Source organism: Hibiscus syriacus, unplaced genomic scaffold (genome assembly GCF_006381635.1).
Source record: "Hibiscus syriacus cultivar Baekdansim isolate YM2019G1 unplaced genomic scaffold, ASM638163v2 tig00014773_pilon, whole genome shotgun sequence".
NCBI classification, from domain to species: domain Eukaryota; kingdom Viridiplantae; phylum Streptophyta; class Magnoliopsida; order Malvales; family Malvaceae; genus Hibiscus; species Hibiscus syriacus.
The window spans coordinates 326,251-339,826 of NW_024062337.1; the positions used below are offsets into that span (position 1 = coordinate 326,251).

Sequence of the window (13,576 nt, forward strand, 5' to 3'; positions counted from 1 at the left end):
TACATTTTTATTCAAACAATAATACTGAAATATTTAATGACTATCAGAAAATAATAAGTTTTTATTTAATATAATTTAATTCATATCATTAATTATAATTTAATTCATATCATTAATTATTCGTGTAGTATTAATATAATTTAATACTACACGAAGGGATGAGGCCATCAGTTTTGAAAAGCTCCATATATTGAGAGGGTGGGGATGAGAGTAAAGTTAGGGTTTGGCGTTTGGAAAGGCAATGCCGAACTCTCAAGGAGCTCCCACCAACCATCCCAATGCGATGATCCCATCTCTACTATCTTTGTTAGACTGATGAGTGTCTTTAAATATGTTGCTGTTTAAGGTTTCTGTCATGATGAATAAATGTTTTCTATTTCTCTTGTTATTGTTTTCGCTAATTATGGCCTTCTATCCCTCTTGGTTTTACTTTCGAATTCAATATGTATACATGTTCTGCATCAAATACCAAACCTTACATAATTTTCCTCCAAATCTAATCTAGGATAACCAATTTGGTAAGAAAATAAAAATGAAATCTATGTTGATGATTTTTAATATTTTCACTGTGACTTTTAACTTGAAATATTCATCGACGACAACGAAGATTGAATCTGGTCATTCAATATTGTTTATGTGAAGTCTAGCGCACCATGTTTGAAACTTATCACGGATTTTTTTTTTTTTTGCAAAAAGAAGAAAAAGAAAACGTAAAAGAAGAAGAAGAAATGTTCAAGAAAAAAGAAGCGGCGGCGTGTAAGAAAAGAGAAATAACGATGTATACGAAAAGAGAAAAAAAAACGCAAAGAAAACAAATAAAAATGAGAAAAATATAAAAATATAAAAACCCTAAAACATATTATATATAAGGACATTATTGCAATTATCTTAGAGCGAGTTAGTTCGGGTCCACCCTAAATTTGACTTTAACCTGATCCTAACCACCTCTTTCACACAATCCACCCATCCCACCCCAAATATGATTTTAAAAATAATCAAATTCTACGGGATTGGATTGAACAAAAATTCATTGATTTCGACCTATAAATGAGATACCTTCAAAGATAGTGTTGGGAAATAAACCGAGTACAAGTAATTTTCCTATAACTAGATTAGTGAGAATGCGAAATAAAAGCGGAAAAATAATACCCGAAATTGATAACGGAGTTCAGCCAATTGTGCTTACGTCTCCGGACTGCTGCAGATCTTTTACTAAGAGAGAAAATTTACAGGTGTTTACAAAACACTCACTACTCACAAGAAAGCTCTCTAGTATTGTGAGAAAGAAATGATTTTTGGGATGATTTTAAAGCTAAATGGTCTAGGGTATTTATAGTTGAAGCTTAAGGACTAATCTTGTAAATACCCTAAAGTGTGTAATGGCTAAAATGTAATTAACCCCTTTATCAAAATCAACAAATGTTGCACCGTTTTTTGACAATTTGCACCGAATTCTTCTGTCAGCAAAACCATTCCCCTTTTGTTGAAAAATCAACAGGCGGTGCCCACCCTTTTTTACTTTACAATCTCCCACTTGAAGACTGATTTTAATCTGTCTTCACACCTTGATCAATGCAGCAATATTTCTGGTCTTGTTATTCTAGCATGCCAACTGAAGCTGAACATAACTTCAGTTTGTCTGTGGTCACCGTCTTTGTCAACATGTCTACCGGATTTTGAGCTCCACTAATATTTTCAAGTTTTAAAATCCCATCTTCCAGAAGAGACCGGATAAAATGATATCGCAATTGTATGTGCTTCGTTCTGGAATGAAAAGATGAATTCTTCGCTAGATGGATAGCACTTTGACTATCGCAATACAAGACATTATTTTCTTGTTTCTTGTCTAACTCTTCCAAGAAACTTTGGAGCCAAACCATCTCCTTGTTGGCTTCCATAACAGTGACATATTCTGCTTCAGTTGTGGAGAGAGCAACTATCTTCTGTAGTTGAGAAACCCAACTCACTGCAGTACCTCCAAGAGTATAAACATACCATGTAGTGCTCTTTCTGATGTCAACATTTTCGGCTAAGTTAGCATCTACATAGCCTGTCAGTATCGTATCTCCACCTTTGAAACAAAGTGCTTTGTTTGTAGTACCCCGCAGATATCTGAGGATCCATTTGACTGTTTCCCAGTGTACCTTGCCTGGATTATTCATGTACCTACTAACAGCTCCCACTACATGAGCAATATCTGGTCTAGTACAAACCATGACATACATTAGACTTACAATTACTGAGGCATACGACACCTTCACCATGTGTGCACGTTTTTCCTCCGTCTTTGGTGACTGTTCTTTGGAAAGTCTGAAATGAACACCTAAAGCCTGGAGAGTACTTTGTTGATGTACTCAGCCTGTGATAACATCAAAGTCCCCGACTTTGTGTCTCTCTTAATCCTCATCCCAAGAATCTGCTTTGCAGCGCCCAGATCCTTCATAGCAAACTGCTTCGACAATTTTTTCTTCAAGTTTATAATCTCTTGCATGTCTGAGCCTGCAACGAGCATGTTATCAACGTACAACAATAAAATAATGAAGCTATTGTCGAACCTCTTGATGTAGCAACAATGATCTGCTTGGCATCTGGTAAAACCATTGCTACCCATGAAGTTGTCGAACTTCTTGTACCACTGTCTAGGAGCTTGTTTTAAACCATACAAGCTCTTCTTCAACCTGCATACCATGTTTTTCTTGTCTGCCTTTATGAAGCCTTCTGGCTGCCTCATATAGATTTCTTCCTCCAAATCACCTTGAAGGAAAGCTGCATTTACATCTAACTGCTCAAGATGTAAATTCTCTACAGCTACAATTTTCAACACCAGTCTGATTGTAGACAGTTTTACAACTAGAGAGAAAATTTCATTGTAGTCAATACCTTCTTTTTGCTGAAAGCCTTTGACAACCAATCTTGCTTTGTAGCGTTTGCTCCCATCGTGCTCTTCTTTGATCCTGTAAATCCACTTGTTGTGGAGTGCTTTCTTGTCTGGTGGTAATTCAGCTAATTCTCATGTCTGATTTGACATAAGCGAGTCTATCTCATCTTTCATGGAAGACTCCCACTTGACTGAATCCTCCACTTGCATTGCTTCATCATATCACTCTGGTTCACCATTGTCAGTCAGCAACAAGTAGTGCAAAGAAGGAGAATACCGTTGGGTTGGTTTAGGAATTCTGGAGGAGCGTCTCAGTTCTGGTGTGACTGGTTCTTCTTGAACTGCTTCAGGACTGATCTGAACATCATTTCCATAAATCTCCTCGAACTCAGCAAATTCCTTTATTTCAGCTTCGGTATTGGAGCTACTTGATTCTATGGTTGACATGTCTTTGTACATCACATTCTTATTGAAAATGACATCTCTGCTTCTGATGATCTTTCGATTTTCGTAGTCCCAAAACCGGTAACCGAACTCATCACCGCCATAACCAACAAAGGCACATTTGTTGGACTTAGCATCAAGTTTACTTCTTTCAGCAGAGTCTATGTGTACATAAGAAATACAACCAAACACTCTTAAGTGTGAAAGGTTAATTTCTTTCTTGCTCCAAACTTCCTCTGGTATTCTGCCATCCAAAGGAACGGAAGGCCCACGGTTGATCAGGTAAGCTGTAGTGTTGATAGCTTCAGCCCATAGAAATTTGGGTAATCCGACATGTATCCTCATGCTTCTGGCACGTTCATTCAGAGTTCTGTTCATGCGCTCTGCTACGCCATTCTGCTGCGGTGTCATGGAAACTATTGTTTCCATCTTGATCCCATTGTTTGCGCAGAAATCTTTGAATCTCCTATTTCTGTACTCTCATCCATTGTCAGACATCAACCGCTTGACTTTTAGACCAGTCTCATTTTCCACCATGGCCTTCCATTTTCTGAAGGTATCAAAGACTTCTGATTTCTTCTTTAGAAAATAAACCCACACCTTTCTTGTAGAATCATCGATGAATGTGACATAATATAATGAGCCTGCAAGAGATGGAACTGGAGATGGTCCCCATACATCAGTATGAATCAACTCTAATCTTTCTGCCTTGGGTGTCTTGCCAATCTTTGTAAAGCTGACTTTCTTTTGTTTGCCAAAGATGCAATCCTCGCATAGTCCGACATTTATATTCTTTAGATCCGGCAACTTCCCTTTTGACAAAAGTGTCTTCTTCCCTTTCTCTCTTATATGGCCAAGCCTTTGGTGCCACAGGTTTGATTTTTCATCAGCATCTGTTGCAGCAATGATATTCTCTAAGTTTGAGGTTACATAGAGAGTACTAGTCTTCTTACCACGAGCAATGACGAGTGCTCCTTTGGTAATCTTCCATTCACAGTCTGAAAAGGTTGTACTATAACCTTCTCCATCAAGCTGTTCTACAGAAATCAGATTTCTTTTGAGGCCAGGAATATGTCTCACTCCTGTCAGCTTCCAGGTGGTCTGGTTTGGCAGCTTTAGTCGGATGTCTCCTTTTCCGACGATCTTCAAAGTTTCATCATCAGCTAGATGAACCTTCCCAAAATCACCACTGGCATAGTTCTCCATGATTTCTTGGCATGGGGTGGAGTGGAAATATGCCCCTGAATCAAAGATCCATGATTCAATCGGACTGTTGACACTTAGAATCATGGCATCACCTGTCTCTTCTATCACGTTGGCAGATTCATGTGCGCCGGTATTTTTCTTCAGTGCTCGACAATCTCTTTTAAAGTGACCCTTCTTGCCACAATTATAACAGCTAAAATCTTTCTTTCCCGTTCTGGATTTTCCCCGTCTGGATTTCGATCTGCCATGATTTGAATTTCTTTCTGAAGTTCTCCCTCTGGACTCCGTGTGCACGGCTGAGGAGGTTGATGCTTCACCTGATTCTCTCCGTCGAATTTCTTCACTCAGTACCAGATCCCGAACATCGTCGAATTTCAATTTACTATTTCCCGACGAGATGCTAACTGCTGTAACAGTAGCATTCCAACTGTCTGGTAGAGATGATAAGAGAATTAAAGCTCGAACTTCATCATCGAATTCAATTTGCACTGAACTCAACTGGGTTGTGATTGTGTTGAGTTCATTTAGGTGTTGTGCCATCGATGCCCCTTCCGTCATCCGCAAATTGAATAATCGCCTCATAAAATGAACTTTGTTTGAGGCTGATGGCTTCTCATACATACTGGAGAGAGCCGCCATAAGACCCGCCGTTGTCTTTTCCTTTGCTATGTTGAAAGCAACATTGCGGGATATCGTCAGTCGGATAACTCCGAGGGCTTGTCTGTCGAGAAGAGCCCAGTCTTCATTCTTCATGCCCTCTGGTTGTTTTCCTAAGAGAGGTTGATATAGATTTTTCTGGTACAGAAGATCTTCAATCTGCATCTTCCAAAAGCCAAAGTCTGCACCATCGAACTTTTCAATTTTCACATTCCCTTCGTCTGCAGCCATCGCTCCCACTCGAATCTGGATTCGTTTGGATCGTTTCTGACAATTCTTGCGAACCACTATGTATTAGAACACCTCCGTCGACAAATTCGTATCGCCGACAAAATTTCGCTATTCACGAAATTTACTATTCACGTGAACAGTAATGAATAATAACCTCGCAAAAAATTGACAAAATTCACAACCAAAAGCTCTGATTACTAGTTGTTGGGAAATAAACCGAGTACAAGTAATTTTCCTATAACCAGATTAGTGAGAATGCGAAATAAAAGCGGAAAAATAATACCCGAAATTGATAACGGAGTTAAGCCAATTGTGCTTACGTCTCCGGACTGCTGCAGATCTTCTACTAAGAGAGAAAATTTACAGGTGTTTACAAAACACTCACTACTCACAAGAAAGCTCTCTAGTATTGGGAGAAAGAAATGATTTTTGGGATGATTTTGAAGCTAAATGGGCTAGGGTATTTATAGTTGAAGCTTAAGGACCAATCTTGTAAATATCCTAAAGTGTGCAATGGCTAAAATGTAATTAACCCCTTTATCGAAATCAACAAATGCTGCACCGTTTTTTGACAATTTACACCGAATTCTTCTGCCAACAAAACCATTCCCCTTTTGTTGAAAAATCAACAGGCGGTGCCCTCCCTTTTTTACTTTACAGATAGTCTATTACAAGTTATAGTCTCCACCAAAATAAAATAAATACGACTATGATACCACCACAACTTTCAAAGAACACAATTCTTTCAAATCCATTTGAGATACTTTGAAAAGAAGTACAAAACAAATGCTATTGAAATTAAAATGTATATCATTTAAGAATGTGTGAAGTTCAATAATATTGATGATAAGTCAATCATAAACTAAGTGCATGTATAAGGAACGCTGGTCTCCAATATCATAACTGAAGGTATATCCTACAAAAGTCTCTTTGAAGGAACTAATCTATCACGTGAAAATTGAGAAAGTTGATCATTTTAAAGATAAGAATTTTGTCACTATGGTAAATTATCTTTTAAAGATAACTTTGTAAAATCTTCTCGTAGTCCTAAACTTAACATGTTTGGTAAAATATTTAACTAAGACGCCCAAACACTTCAAGAAACTAAGAAAGGGTCAAAATTTCAACAACATGATGAACTTTTATATGTAATACACTAAATTTAAGGTATTAATCGATTCTAATTTAAAAGATTTTCTATAACTATATACTATATACATATATATTTCTTTTGAAAAGGGTGTTTTGCATTATATAGATGATAATAGATACAAAACAGGACAAGACCACAAACCTCATTAAAAAACCTCATTGGTCCTAAATGGAGGAATTTCTTTATATTTTTCATATACAATATGCATATATCATGGAGAGTTGATTGATTCAACTCGAACTTGAAAACAAATCCACTAATTAATAAAAATTTCAAGTTGTATATTCGAGTTATATTTCATAACTCAAACCATTTGACAATCAACTCTTATAGAACCCTATATACATATTGCTATAACCCGAAATCTCAAGAGATAATAACAATCTATTGGCCCATGCACATTATTTAAATCTTTAAATTAATAAAAATGAAATATATTATTTTCAGTTAACGTCATTCCTTCTTCAACCGAATACACCAAAGATGTAAAAGCCTTCCCATGTTTGTTTTCTTTCTATCATTATAAAGGAGAGAAAATAAGAGAGTTTGAAATCTTGAACAAATTGATTAAGAAAGAATATGATAGTAGTTTCAATTTTTAAAGAGAAAGAAGAGATTGATAACCAAATGATGAGCAAGTGAGTTTTCTTCTTAGAAAGGAAACGTAAACCCAAACTATAATAATGATTATTTATGACAAAATTTAGTATTATTTTGACACTTGGTAACAAGAGTACGTAGTGGCTAAAATGTGACACCAAATCAGTAATAAATTCTTTAAAAATCAATTTTGAACCTAATATAATAAGGTTATTTAATGTTTTTTATATGTCAATAACCATGTTAGAGAATAACACCAACGTATTAATTAGTCAACAAAATTCTTTTACAGAATCTCATTCTACATTTTTCAAGTATAGACTGCAAGAAAGCAGCTTGTCAAACCCATAAAACAAATACAAAATGGAGGGGAGAAAGATTAATAGATTTAGAAACAGAATCAAAGAACATAGGTTTTACGTAGATAACGATGGCCGAGAGTTGCTGCTACTAGCTTCTGTTTACTTGTGTTTGATCTTGAACAGGCAAACAACTCACGTTTTCAATGTTGTGTTCTTTGCTCTTTCCCCATAAAACACTGTAAAGTCTTATCACTAACATGGTTTCCCCCACAACACTACAAAAACATAAATTATATGTGTATTGTCGTCAAGAATTAAGCATCTCCTTCCTAAAGATGGTTAGATAAAGGTGTTTACCTTCCTAGGTTAATGGTCTCGCCTAAGAGAAACACTGAGCCAAGAATTGTCGTCACCAGATTCGATGGTGTCATCACTGCATGAAAAACTGGCCCTTTCTTTGATATCACCCACGCTTGCAAGTAGTACGCAACACCCGTCACGAAAATCCCCTATTGCAGATTCATGCAACCAGTACATTATACGAATTGTCAGATTAAACCACAAGAATATTCTTTGTGTTTGCTTACACAATAAACAACCTGAAATTCCATCCCAGCTTCCACTGGTGAGGATCTCTTTCCAAGGCAATAGCTACAAGAAATGACTGGACAGCACTCAACAGACACTGAATGCTCGTGAAAGTAAGCTTGGAAGGGTAGCTTCTAAAAATTTGAGCCTGTTTTGCTTTGCCTCATCAATTCTTAATGGGTACGTAATACAAAAATGAAGAAGAAAAAGAGGAAAGGTACCTGAAGTACAAGCCATAGGGCCCAACATATGCAACTGACCAGCAAGAGGAAACAGCCGAGTATCCATTTTGAGGGAGAAGAAGCATGGCCATGGTAATTCCCATCATGTTGGAGAGGGAAAGAATGAAGATGGAAAGGAGGTTTTAAGACGGAACCTTTGTAAAAAGAAAGAGTGACAACCCCAGCCATGCACACCACTATACCACAAACTTTTCCAATGCGCTCTTCACTCTCACCTTCTCCATCCTGTTAAACCAATCACATGGTCATCCATGTTAGTATTAAAAGGGACAAGATTCGAACCCTAAAAATTAGGTCTGACAAGAACTAAATAATTAGAATAAAATCTTTTTTGGTTAATAGCATATTAACTTTTTTATAATATTAATTAGTGCTCTGCCATGGAAAGGGCATATCACAGCTATATTATTCGTTATCATTCTAGTAGGGGAAAGGTTATATACTTTTCAACCTATCAGTGCAAATTTAAAAATAAAACACTGTGGTAACTATACATTTCTCTCGTCACTTTTAGTCATTAATGATCTGGTTTTAAATAACGGTACGCGCCCGCGATAACGCCCACAAAATAACGGTAGCGCTACCTCTGATACACCCGTTATATCCGCAATAGCGTCCGCTATGGCCGCAATTACAGTAAACGAGACATGACCGAAAACGTGATCATGACCGTAATTTGAATCCCTAATCTCCATCCATGACTTTGGTCTGAGATGCGGGGCAAAGTTCCTGCAGTACGAGTCTTGTTGCCAATGCCATTATCTCACTTATAGTATACCACCAATGTTATTCAAGTATGAATTATCTATGTAAATCCTTTTTCTAAAATAAAAATGTAAAAGGAAGACAAAACCATAAGAACGGATTATTAAGTAAGACAAAAGGTAACTAAACAGCCTGAGTAGAACTGCAAAGGCAAATGTTATGACGGGAATGCAATTAATGGTGGCAGCACCAAGACTTGCAGATGTGTAAATCAGATCTACTCCATAAATATTCAGAGTTAAGGTAATCCTGAATCCAGAACAAATCAATTATAATAAGAAGAAAACGTATAACTCTTAACGAAATTCATCGTAGATTTTCAAAGAATTTACGTACCCCAGCAAAGCAAGCATGAAAATCTTGCAGAAAGTCTATGCTGAAAGTGGCTTCGCGTTTTTCCTGGAATAAGGAAGAGATATGGGAAACTTTTAGTTTCTCAACTAATAGGAATGTTTATGAAGAAAAGATAGGATTACCCTTCGAAAATCATGGCGAAAGGGAGCATGAAAATTGTTCCAGCAACTTGTCTGTAAAAGACGAACACAGAGATACTCATACCCATATTGAACACAGCCTTGGACAGTAAGATCATGCCAGAAGAAAGAGCATGCACCAGAAGAGCTACAAAGAAAGGCTTCTTTGACCCCATTTGCTTTGAATATGAGTAATTAAACTTGAAGTGGAACCCCTTTATCAACACCTTCAGGCTTCAACTACATGTTTTTGACATTAATGTAATATCCCCATTAACAAATGCAGCATAGCAATGCTGGATATATATGAATTAGTTGTGATGAGAAAGCATATACTTTCTCTGATGGAAATGAAATTATCTGCACAAATTTCTTGTTAGTGGTTCATCATAATGGTATCTTTTTTTTTTGCTTTATTTCCACCCAAAGAAATAACCAACTGTTTCTGGCAAGTACTAGGATTTCTTCATGTAAAATATTAGTGCTTGGAGGTCAGCAGAGAGAACTTTTATAGGTCAGCTCACTTGTTCCTTGTGACTTTAACATATGGTATCAGTACCTATGAATGAGTGGTGTCCCTTGGTTGGAGGTTATTATAGTGGTTGAGAAAACGGATTCGGTCTATGCATTAACCTTTTCCCTTCAAAATTTTACAAGAAATTAGAAAGAATTAGGAGCTCAACAATTTACGTACAAATTTGTTAGTTCGATTTATGTCGAGAGAGGATAAATTGACAATTGAAAATTTATCAAATGATATCTCTAAAGTAAAAGGGATACAAAACACACGGCAATTTATAATGATATATTTTCTCACCTAATTCTACTTCTACTACTTTGTAGGTTTTTGTCAAATTAAGGATTTTAATCAATCTACTAAATTGGATCAACAATTATCTTTCAACTAGTTTTTCCGAGATTAAATTAAAATTTCTCATTCTTTATAATAGTGGAGATATATAAACAAAAATATCTCTCGTTCCTAAACATTGCGTGGATGGCTATTTTCTATAGACTCCCAACGAAGGACAAATTGATGTATTTTGGGATTGCTGCTGATGGTCTGTGGGGGCTTAGAAACAAGGAATCATCCTTTTCGATTGTTTGTTGTCTAGGCGAATTTGAGATGCTGTGTTGGCACCTTCCTCGGAGGGCTAGAAGTTGGGAGGAGGACCTAGAGTGGGCGTCCTTGCATCTTAGGGGTAAGTCTTTGTTTTCTCTTGTCCTTTAAGGGTGTGTTTGCTTTCTCTTGTCCTTTAAGGGTGTGTTTGGTTGGGGGAATGTGAGATTCTCATGGGAATGAAATTCACATTCCCCTGTTTGGTTGGTCGGGAATGTCATTTTCGGTAATCTTACATTACCAATAGTGGATTTTTTGGGATATATTACCGGGAATGTCATTACCTTCATTTCCTTAGGTATTGTTGGATTACCGACGTTTTGGACTAAAATGCCCTTAAAAAATTTCTTCAAAAAATATCCTTATTCTTTCATTGAATAATAAATATTCTACAAAGGTTAAATTACAGATTTATCCTTAAACTATTTTAGATTTACAAAAAAAATCTATAATTAAAATTTTATATGAAGTTCAGGGGTTAAAATAAAATTTTACCCTTTCATTAAACCTCTTTATATTTTCAATTTTGTAAAAAAAATATAAATTTTATGAATTTAAATTTTTTAAAGAAAATATATAAATATTTTCTAACTTGTTAAAAAAATAAATATATAATAAGAACAATTTGGTCAAATATACATTCTAATAATCTTTTATTCCTTTAACCAAACACGGTAATCTTACATTCCTGCTAAACCAACCAAACACAAAATACAACATTCTCAGTAATCATATTCTCTGATAATCTTTTATTCCCACTGGTAATCTTACATTCCGTGAACCAAACGCACCCTAAGTCTGTTAAGAATGCTTCGATTTATTACATATGGGAGGAGAGGAATTTTAGATTGTTCCGGGCTACTGTTAGATGTGAGGAGGTTTTGTTAGAGATGTAGCGAGTATAAAAATTATGAATAGATGCATTGATTTGGTGGATGATGTAAATAGAAAGATATGTGTTAGGAGGGGCATTCCCTGCTGAGGGTTTATTGATGCTGATGCTTTGTAATTTGTAGCAGGTCTTCCTGCTTCTTTTGGATAATATACACAACTTATCCAAAAAACAAAAATATCTGTTTAGATGGTTATTGACAAGTTGAAAGATCGTGGAGAATGAATGAATGATTATTGACAAATTGAAAGATCGTGGGGAATGAATGAAAGATGTACAATGAAGCACAAGTAAGAAATATATACAAGAGTAATATAAAATGAAGATTTAAATTATAGTGATGATGAGTAGTGCAAGTTATTTAGGGATAATAAGAAAGATTATAAATGATTAATTTAATATATTTATGGATTGTTACTTTGGAGTCTATACATTGAAATTATTTCATACACTGTTTTAATAATTTTTCTGTTAAATTTGTTAATTTATATTTGTATAAAACTCTATAAAGTATTAGTAGATTTTACCAATAGTTAAAAAATAAAGTAAAAATTTTTAGTGAGTTTAAGGAGCAACGAGTTGAGTCGAGCAACAAAACATTTTAATGAGCATGAGTGAACACTATCCAACTCACAATTGGTTCACTCGATAAGCACATCTAGTTAATGATCAACTCAATCGACTTCCAAGTACTTAATAGAAATGACGAGTTTAGAATATATAAATAGTCGTGTGACCATTTTGAAACTTTTAATAATTAGAGGATTCAATAAAATATTGTCCTATAGTGAAGAAATTATTTTATAATTTTTAATAGTCGAATCACTTAATAATATAATTCGGGATATTTTTGTATTTTATTTTTGCAGAAATAGAAAAAATCAAAAGGTTTTTAACTGCTGTGCATCTCCCCTCCTAAAACCCTACGCCTTGCCTTTGGAATGGCGAAAACCCATTTTGTCATTAACAATGAACCTTAAACCATTCATACATAAGAACTCTTCTTCGTTGTTCTTCTTTTTCTTCTTCGTCATCTTCTCGACCTTTATATTCACTCTCAATCTTCATTTCTCATTTCTCCACTTCCCAAACCCAGCCTTTCCATTCCCATTCTTCGTCGTCGCGACATGACGAGCTTTCACGCCACGTTAAGGTTTCGGTTTGGTGGGATTTTGAGAACTGCTCTCCCCCTGCTGGTTTCAATGCCACTAAGATTTCTCATATGATCACTTCCTCTTTCGGGGCCAATGGAATTAAGGGCCCCGCTCTGATTACGACTTTCGGAGATATTTTCAAACTCCCTAGGACTAACCAGGAACAGCTTTCTGCTACTAGGGTTAATCTTTATCCTGAAGTAATTTAGTAGTTTCTGTAAACTTTTATTTAACATAAATATATTTGAATAAGAAAACATTAAATGAAATAAATTACTGAATGGTTAAGCATAATTCTTATATGTACGTCTCTTTTTCCCTTTCAAAAGATATTGCTATATCAATGTTTAGTGCAAATTAAACTGTATTATATGCAATTTTTTTACCAATTACCTCTATCAATCTAGCGTCCCTCTCCCTGATCTGCTAAAAGAACCTATGAAAGACAAAGTTATAGGAAATAACATTGTGTTTAGTGTGTGATAATGATACTTCCATTCTGTTTAGTGTGTGATACCATGATTTGGAACTTACATTAAATGCCAGTTTTATGCTGAAAATGCTCTTGCAAGTTCGTGTTTTCTGCCATGCACAATACTAGAATCCTAGCACCTTGAGTGTGCCTTTTTCAGACAAGTTAACTGCACGTGTCTAAGTTTTAAAATCAATGAAGTGGCATCACTGCACAAATGGATTTCTGAGAGAATATGGATTTCAGTTCTTACCTGTTCTTTTTGTTGAAAGTCAAAATTCACAGCTGCACATGGGGCGGCTGAATTCAAGTTGGCCGTCAAAAATTAGGCGCATGAAATTGTTGAATTTCATGGATGGTAAAAATGTAGATTTAGCCATTGTACTTTAGGGTATTTAT

The 13,576-nt window shown here is 35.7% G+C and overlaps 1 pseudogene; it reads right to left on the reverse strand.

Moving 5' to 3' along the window:
- Positions 1 to 7,619: 7,619 nt before the first annotated feature.
- On the reverse strand, positions 7,620 to 9,804 carry LOC120207432 (annotated as a pseudogene).
- Between the last annotated feature and the right edge of the window lie 3,772 nt (positions 9,805 to 13,576).